Here is a 10,169-nt window from a genome sequence, read left to right as displayed (position 1 = left end):
TTTTGTTTCCTATCTGACAATGCTATCAATATTTGCCAGTACAGCAGAAAGTTTTACACAAATGAACCGGTGTAATAGCATGTTAACCTATAATAAGAGTTTGTCACACCACCATCACACCACGGAAGATCTGCCATTGATTTTTCAGTAAATATGGCAAATGGTGAAAAATACAGTGTGTGTTCCTCAGCTCTAAATTTTCCAGTGCCCATTTTTCTTTTCTGCTGCCTTCTATTCTGCTGTCTTCAGGTGATATTTAATAAAATGTTCTCTTTGCAGTGTATGAGCTTGTATTGACATGGCTAATGGGGCTCTACTGAAGTTGTCATCTGTTTTGCCATTCGTCCATTTGTAAAACTTGTCTTCATTCTTTGGTAAAGCACAAAAAGCATACTCAGTGGGTAAAAAATCAGTGCATCATGGAATTAAAGAGCAAGCATGGACTATGCCCCCCTCCATGTCATTTAGGATACTTGAATCATCATATGCCAAAGACAGTTTCTTAATGTCTCAAAACATGAAATTTTATAACCCCAAAAGAAATTCAGAATGTGGCAAAGTGCACAGCAATTGTGGGAAAATTCTTCTTTCCATTTAACCTAAGTTGTTCCTTCTGGAACTTGGGTATATTTGCTTATTATTTTGTTCATTTAATGTAAGGAGAATATTAATCTCTCTAATTTTTGGAAAAGCAGGTGTGAGGAGGCCAGGATGTCATTGGAGAAGGCCTTCTCATTCTATTAAAAGAAGGCATTTACCTTGCAGAATTGTTATAATCCAAGGGTCTGGTCTTCTGACTTGTACAAGCTTAGAAACTGATTTTGTCAGCAGACAGAGAATAGATGTATCTATCACAGAAGATGCAAAACAACAGGGCTCACTGATACCAATACATAAAGCCAATTTCTTTTCATGGTGGCATGACTAGCCCTTTAGCCAACTTATAATCACTATGTCTGTAGGAACATAAGGAATCAGAAAATAGGAATATGGTGAGTCATTTGTTCAAACATTCAGTGATTCCTCAGAACTTGACTGAACACCAAGCATAAAAAGATATGCAAGATACCAACTCAAACCAGACCTGTTTCTTGACCTCAAAAAATGCATAGTCTACTAGGCAGACACAGGCATATAAATGATACATTTAATAAATTTAAAAGCTGCTGTCCAAGATTTCCTTTTCTACAGAAGGTGGTTGATAAGATTTAATCCTTCATATGATTATTTTATAGTTTACCCATCAGAGAGGGATCTTCTTTCCTCTACTGCCAATTTTTCCACCTTTATCTATACACATACCCTCACAATATAAAGCAGATGGTTTTAAAGTTACAGTTGTTCATCTCTTGCTTAAATGGCATAATTAAAAAAGTAAAAATCTTAAATGGTTCTCCCATTGCCTAGAGAATAAAATCTAAATACCTGTGCCTAAGAGCCTCCTCCCGAATGCCTCTTTGTTGCTCAGATGTGGCCCTCTCTCTCTAGCTAAGCCAACCTGAAAGGTGAAATCACTGCTACGTGGGATCAGACACCAAGGGGAGTGAATCTCCCTGGCAACGTGGAATATGACTCCCGGGGAGGAATGTAGACCTGGCATCGTGGGATGGAGAACATCTTCTTGACCAAAAGGGGGATGTGAAAGGAAATGAAATAAGCTTCAGTGGCAGAGAGATTCCAAAAGGAGCCGAGAGGTCACTCTGGTGGGCACTCTTACGCACAATTTAGACAACCCTTTTTAGATTCTAATGAATTGGGGTAGCTGGCGGTAGATACCTGAAACTATCAAACTACAACCCAGAACCCATGAATCTTGAAGACAATTGTATAAAAATGTAGCTTACCATGGGTAACAAAGTGATTGGGAAAGCCATAAGGACCCCACTCCCCTTTTGTCTAGTTTGTGGATGGATGAGTAGAAAAATGGGGGAAGAAAAAAAAGGGCACCTGGTGTTCTTTTTTACTGTAATTGTTCTTTTTCACTTTAATTATTATTCTTGTTATTTTTGTGTGTGTGGTAATGAAGGTGTCAGGGACTGATTTTGGTGATGAATGTACAACCATGTAATGGTACTATGAAAAATCGAATGTACAATTTGTTTTGTATGACTGCATGGTACGTGAGTATATCTCAATAAAATGAATAAAAAAATGTAAATACTAATGTTAGCATATCATGGAAAGCCTGCATTACCTTTATTTTCTTCATCTCCTTTCCCCTTACCTTGTGCTCTTGCTAAATAAACTATTTTATTCATTCATTCAGTCAGTCTACAAATACTTATTAAACACATACTGTATGCCAGGTACTGGGCTTATACAGAAGAGAGAAGCCTTTAGACCATGTTGTTCCCACAGCTTGGAAGGTAATTACGCTTCTATTTGTTTGTTTGTTTAAAAGCTACTTAGCATTCAAAGTGCAGCTCAAATTTCACCTCCTTCTTTTTATTGCCTGCTAAAAGAAATCTTTGATTATTGTACATTCTGATCCCTTATCCTGCACTTTTCTTGTAGCAATTATCTTCTAGTCATTTTGGCCTTCACTTGTCTATGAATATGTAGGTTTCCTGAGAGCAGGATTTTATCTGATTCATCTTGTTATGCCCGTGGCATTTTAAACATAGTGAGTAGACAATATATTTTTGTGGAATCAATGTATAATGCCACTTCTCTTGAGCATTTCTGGAGGTACAAACCTAAATAAAAAATGATTTAAGAAGATCTCGTCACTAAGCTTTGGGTCCTCCATGGATACCGAAGTCTAGTTTTATTTTGTCAAACAAACAAACAAACAAACAAGGTTACTACTGTTTTAATATGCCATACATGCTGATTTGTATTTACATATTAAAATAAATGGGAAATGTTTTTTGCTACTTATTTAACAGTGTCTACTGACAAAAAATTATCTGTTTTTAATATCTGATATACAAAAATGTTAACAGATCATTTCCTCTAAAAAGCTACATTGATTTTCATTGTCCTATTCAGGGCATTTCATCCTAAGCATGCATTATATAGGAAATGTATCATTTAACAGATTTGCTGCTCTGTTGGCTATCGGCTTAAAAAGGTTCCCAGGATATTCATTTCTGGGTAGCTTTACACCATAAAGAAATTAAAATAGAGCTTCTTAGTTTCAAGTTGACCCAAGAGAGGAAGAAAACATGAACCCCAAGGATTTGTCTTTTAGGCATTTATGACCAGATCAGTGTAAATTTTACTTTAATGCCTGCTGTTCTCTTTACGTCAGCATCTTAGAAGTGGCAAGGCTGTGTTGCTCAGTGGACACCTCTCAAATTTTTGCCTCAAATTCCATCAGAAAACCCTTGTTAATGAAAAAATCAGGATAGCATCTCCTCTGCCTTTTTTGTATAATTTCTCTATTTTCCTAGAGGTAAAACCCACCAATTTCAGACTAACTCTGCTCTCTGTCATTTCACACAGCCTGGCCACCCTCTTCTTTTTCTAAATTTTACTTTTGACATCAATTCCAAAGAATAGCCTCTTTTCTTCTGTCAGGTAAGCTACAAGCTTTTTAAACACCAAGTCTCAAGTTATGCTTGGTCCTGTCCAGAACAAGATCCGACTAATTCCACCCATTTTCCAGGTCTTCCTCTTTAAATTATTCTGGCAAATATGGTACTTATGAGTATATTCCTGGCTTTTCTGTTATTTGGGCTTGAACCACAGTTAGATGATATTCAGAAAATATGGGGCATCTATTCATTACGAGTCACCATTATATTTTCTTTTTATTCTCAGTGGCCAAATGCAGGTATGTTTTTAAATGTCCGTATAATTATTTTTCATCACAAGAAGAATTTAACTTGTCTGATTTGTCTTGAAAGAAGAGCTTTCTTCCTCCAAAACCCTTACTACAAAGTTCTTAGATGTTGGCATTACCTACCTAGAAAAGATAAAAAGAGATTGGCTTTAAAATAAAAAAGAACTCCCCCTTTATTTTAAGGGGCATTTGGGAGAGAGTGACTTTAAGTAGCAACTTAGCTCATCTTGCTGAATTAGGTAATATTGAAAGGAAAGAGGATTGGCCTGTCAGGAGGAGAAAATTTTAAATTCAGTGAGACTAGAGGAAGGTTTTTGGAAAGAGTAACTCTAATTCTCATAGGAATCTATTCCAAGAATTTGAAAACTTAAAAGACTAAGACTAGACACTTCTATCTACAAAGACAAGCTGCCAATTATCTGATGAGTAGAGCAGTTAGTTATCTGCTGTATTTAGCCTCAAACTCCTACTTTCTCTTCAATAGTGAGTTATTTTGTCTAAAATATAGGGCTAATTAATTTAACTCTGCACTTCATTTTGCCTGTGTGGACAGAGGTTGAATGTCACAATTCCCAGAGGTAGAGAGAGGCATTGGAGAGGGCATCACTTACATTAATGTTTATATAGTTCAACGAATAAATCTAGAATTGGGCTAACTTGCACATCAAATAATTTTTTTATTATTTAGAAAGAATAGAGGTAAAAGCTTGTCATGGATTACCTTAAACTGCAGTCATTTGACAGAATCAAATTAGGCACTGACTCAACTGTTACGAAAATTTCCACTTAAAAAGACAGTTGTGCTAAACATATTTGTGCATATCAGCTCTGACATTTCTGTAAATGATTTTAATATCTCAAAGCTCAGATGAAAGTATTATAATTGCTGAGAAATAGAAATATCACCAGCAAACATTAGAGGGTTCTTTTATTATTCTTAGTAGTAGAGAAATAGGTCCAAACATTTCAAAGTGGTGTGGTAAATGATACAAGATTGAAAATCAACAGGTGAAAGCACTGACTACAAATTCTTCTCTTCTTGCTTCCTTTGCTCAACCCAGATGTAAATTCAAATAATAGATGAGTAAAATAGTTAAGAGTATTAACAAAGTAGAGAGGCATGAGCCAAAAAACAAGCCAGTAAATTAATTTCTGAATAAATAGGTATTCTTCAAGAAGTTTTAGAGAAAAATCCTGACACTCATGAAGGAAAACTATTGAAATCTTTAAATAGTCACATTTTTGAACACTGAGCTACCCTATAATTTCCCAGTAAGATTTGACAAAGTAAGCCCTTCAAAACCTTTAAGAATTCTATAAATACTCAATTAAAACATTCAGAAAGCAGTGGAACCCCTCTTCACATCTAGCCTTTTACATCAATAGCTACAACAAGAAGGTGTGGTTGTTGTTTTATACTTCGATGGCTTTACAATGATTGGGTCAAGATGAACAGAGAACCATATGTGAATGTCAGAATAGTGAGTTGGCTTACCTGGGGCTAAACAACTCACTGAAACAGCAACCTAAGCAATATTCAAATTTCCACCTCAGAAAATTAAAAATTAAAAATTGCCATAGACCTCTGGTGTTGAAACAGCTACAGAACCAGCTGAAAAAGAGACAGTCATATACCACCTCAATCCAACCAAGCTGCATTAGTTAAATGCCTGCTAAACCCTGAATGTTCTGCTAAAGGCTGTGGCCATCACATCACTCTCCTGCATAAAATCTGAACAGTGTTTTCTAACACCCTACCCTTCTCCCACATAGACCATTAAAAAAACATCAAAGATTATACACAGTATGTTGGTTGTCAAGACCCGGCAAATTTTCTCTGCTTTCAAGTATAAGCAAACAAACTTAACTTAAAAGAAAAGAAAATTGGCCTAATGAGATGGATAGAAGCAAAGCTATAAAATGATTTAAGCCATAAAATAAACAAGAAAAAATAAGAAATCATCTATTTAGGAATGCATTCTATTTTGGAAGGTTGTGTTCCCAACAAAATGTAAGAAACCAAACTTTATCAAACAAGATGAGATGAAAGAGGCTTTATTTAAAAAAAGTACAAAAGAAGCCAGTTGCATTAGAAATTAAGATAATGGTGTCATTTTAGTTTTTTGCTGCTTCTATCCTTCACATTAAAAAAAATAAAAATTTGCAAACTATAATCTCCAGCCTTATGAAACCAAGACACAATCATAACCCCAAGTTTCAAGGGATAAGAAACAGCTGCTAAATACCTTGAATTTAGGATGAAATTGAAGGAGGACCCTGAGTATATGCACACAATTCTAAAAATTCTACACAATTCTACAGTTCTCTTGCAGGATGCAGTATTTCTCAAAGGTTGTAGATGTCAACAGAAGCCCTGGGAACTACCTCCTGCCCGCCCCCCCCCCCCTTTTTTCTGTTTTTTGTTTGTTTGTTTGTTTTTGTTATTTCACAAAAAAAGCTTTACTGGTGATTAGGTTTTTAAGTTTACTATTGCATAGTCATAGGCTTATTTGTTAAAATAAAAATGCTTATAAGCAGACTATTTTTTGTGGGTGGTAAAATATAGATAAGAAAATTTGCCATTTTTACCATTTTAAGCATACAATTCAGTAGAATTATGCCCACAGTGTTGTGCAATCATCATCACTATATATTTACGGAACTTTTTCATCACCCTAAACAGAAACTATGTATCCATGAGGCAATAACTCCCCGTTCCTCCCTCCCCTCAGCACCTGGTAACGTCTAATATATTTCCTGTCTTTATGAATTGGCCTATTCCATAAGTGGAATCATGTAATATTTGTCCTTTTGTGTCCGGCTGATTTCACTTGCATAAGGTTCATCCCTGTTGTAGCACGTATTAGAACTTCATTCCTTTTTTGTAGTTGAATACTCCACTGTATGTATGTTTTTGTTTATCCATTCGTCTGTTGATGGACACTTGGGAAGTTTCTACCTTTTGGATATTTTAAGTAGTACTGCTGTGAAAACTGGTATACAAGTATCAGTTTGAATACCTGTTTTCAATTCTTTTGGATATACACTGAGAAGTAGGATTACTGGGTCATATGGTAGTTCTTTGTTTTATAGTATTGTAATAAATTTCATTTTGCAGAATCAGAAATTTTAATATTTTCTCACTGTAAGTCACAATGTAAATGCTCTGCTGTCCCATTTTCTAATCTTGCATCTTAATTTCTCAATCATTGATTTTTCCAGAGTTCTAAGCTAAGAGACTGAGAAATGAAAACTCCTAATACCTATAAAATAAGTTTTCAATGGCAAATGAATTTGGAGACTTCAACAGACTATGTGCTAAGTAAATGCTAATGATAGTGTATACTTGTACCCTTAATATCTGTGACAAGTTTTAACTTTCTGAATGTTTTTTAAAATTAGTAAAGCTGTATTTAATAAAACAAACCAGAAAAATGTTTCTGTAAGCTGAAGATCAGAAAGGTTTCCAAATCAATCAATAAAACTATTTTTAACATTAATAAGCTTCCAAGTTTAAAAAGAATATATACAGCATTAACAATTTGAGGGTCTCTTCCCTGGAACACACTTTTCAATAAGGAATATCCATAAAATGTCATCTTGAAAACTGGGAAAAAATTTTAAATCTTCATTTCCAGCCGTTTAATTACCAAAAAGCTGCTTACCGCGGTATCGGAAGACTCAGACTGCACATCTGTGTTTAGTGATGTGCTCTCAGCTACAGAACCAGATCCCACAGCTGAATCTATAGTCCAAACATCCTCCTCCTCATTTTCTCTAGCCTGAAATATTTTAGTGGTATAAATCACACAACTATTAAAAAGGGCAAGAAAATGTTATCACAAATGGTACAATTTTTTGAAAATAAGTAAATTCCTCTGGGGAGGCACCAGAACATTATTAGTATATGTACACTGGTAAACTAAAAAAATAACCCAATACATTGTTAAAAAGGTCCAAAACTCACAAGGATTTTTTGGAGAAATTTCCTATATGATTTTTTCCTGTTCTTTAAGGTAATCTATAAGATGAGTAAGGCTCTCCACATTAGCAGATCTTTCATTTTTCTCTACAAGATCTTCCCACATAGAACTAGCCTTAGTAATCTAGTCACAAATTTGAACAAGCCTGCTTACAATCTGCAAAGAAGATATTTTTTTAAAAGCAGGAAAGTAAACAATATGTAAAACTGCACATAATTCGTTGGCAACAGTGTTACAGATTTTGTATTTCAAAGATAATATAATCGAAGATACTTTTGGGTTTATTGTGTGTATACATACATGCCAAAAATCTGAATCAAATTTAGAAGTTAATCAACAGAGGTGGCAACACTAACTTCAGACTAATGTTAATTTCAAAATAAATTTCAACATTAATTTGTATTACCTGAAAATTTTTATTTATAGACTAGTAAACTAAATTCATTATTTATGACTAAATTTATAAAAATAGAAAATATAAAGATATGTAAAAGATTTGAAAGTACTTTTCAAAAATATTTTATCATGATTTAAAAAAATTATAACAATCTATTAATTGTTCCCCTCACCCCTTTATTAAAAATTGGCAACATAGTATGTGGCAGATAAAAAGAAACCTTCATTAACCTGAATATCTCACTTCTACAATCATTTTGGGTAAAGAGAAATTCACTCTATTTTGAATAAATATGGTAGATTAATGAAGAAGGTCATGGAAGTACTTTAATCTTACTTAAATAAAAGTCCTATGTGTATAACCAAATATAACTTTTGTTTTTTAATTTAATGTTTACACTACAAGGTGAAAGCAAAGATTAAAAGAAACAGATTTCATCACCTGGCTGCTTTCTTTTGCAGGCTCTCCTATCCCATCTTCTTCAGAGACTTGACAGTTTCGCAAAAGATCATTACTTAAAGCAGAAGCAAATAGCTCTTTACATTGTGCTGATCTAATAGTTTCTCTCTTTTGAGGACTTGTAAGCAGCATCTTTGCTTTTGTTAGTATTGATCTGTATAGGCAAAAAGTTGAAGGGCTTTCGGTTTTCACTAAGTTGACGTTTGTTGTTAGCAGCTGTTGCTCTACCTTGAGAATCACTTCCAATGCTTCTCTGATCTAAATCACTGAAGTTTATCTGCTGTTTAAGTTTCTCTAATTCTGCTTGTTCTGGAACAGACATCTGAGTTATATATCTACTGTGCAGAAATGTACATGGAGTCTTTGTTCTTGGCCTTCCAACACCTGGTGATGACTCCAGAGAAATATCATTAGTTACCCTTTTATCAGTTTCTACACCAAACTTTTTCTTATTCTTTTCTGATGGTCTATTTGCCTTCTTCTATTGGCCACCCCAATCCCTATTGTCGAGTCAGTCATCAACACTCGCATTGCTCCAGTTGGGTAAGTCCTGATCATTCATGCCTTCGTCAAAAGGACCTCCTCCTGTGGCCATACTGGCTTTGTTGATTACCTTTCAGTTTAGAAACTAGTTTTTGCAGCTTAAAAACAGCTCCTCTCCTGCTCACACTTCAAAGCTGTTGCCTGTGCTGTAAAAGAAGCACCCGCTCCTGCCACGGGTGAACTAGTGGTGAGTCCCCAAGACCCGCCACCGACAGCGGTCCTGCCTTAGAGATTGCGGCAGGAAGGGTCCACAAGTTTCTTGGTTGTCTAGGGCCCAACGGCCGCCTTTTCAACCTTAGCTACTCAGCACCAACTGCTGCAGCCACCACCATCTTAGGATCTCCTCCTGCCCCCTCTTGATGCACTGCACCCCCTTGCCCCCAGCGCCTCTCCACCGACTGGAGAGAAACCTCTCCAAGGAAAGGCAGGTGGCTGCACCCAGCAACTAATCCAAATGGCAAATATTTTGAAACACAATAACCCAAGGTATTTTTATCTGTTCAATTCATAGAGTTTTAGAGATTATATTGAAATACGTCACTTGAAAAAAAAAAACAAAACCAGCTGTCCTTTTGTTGGTACAGTTGGATCTGATAGTGTGAGCAATATGCAAGTTGGTCATAATAAAGCTTTTTTTCACACTGTGGACATGAGGTGACGTGAGGCCAAGAGGAATGCCTTGCCAATGAACCTCTTTAGAGGAAGCAGATGGAGAGGGTGGCAGAGTAAAGGAACTATATCAACTGGGAGGCAGCTAATGAAGATAAAATAAATATATACTAAATCTCAATTTACAGTGAATTGAAATTATAAGATTCTCACACTAATGTAAAGTGTTAATAACAAGGTGGTATATGGGAATTCAGTATCTTATGCATGATTTTTCTCTAAATCTATAACTTCTCTAATTAAAAAAAATGGGAAGCAAGTATAAAGTTCTATTATGAACCGCATATACCTTTTACTCATTCTAAAGAGTAGAAATCATGCCCTCTAGGAG

At 35.4% G+C, this 10,169-nt stretch overlaps 1 pseudogene; it reads right to left on the bottom strand.

Moving 5' to 3' along the window:
• Nucleotides 1–231: 231 nt before the first annotated feature.
• On the bottom strand, nucleotides 232–9,221 carry LOC119532830 (annotated as a pseudogene).
• Between the last annotated feature and the right edge of the window lie 948 nt (nucleotides 9,222–10,169).

This window comes from Choloepus didactylus, chromosome 4 (genome assembly GCF_015220235.1).
Source record: "Choloepus didactylus isolate mChoDid1 chromosome 4, mChoDid1.pri, whole genome shotgun sequence".
Classification (NCBI taxonomy): Eukaryota; Metazoa; Chordata; class Mammalia; order Pilosa; family Megalonychidae; genus Choloepus; species Choloepus didactylus.
The sequence above is the reverse complement of the archived record's forward strand: the minus strand, read 5'-3'. Positions and strand labels throughout refer to the sequence as shown.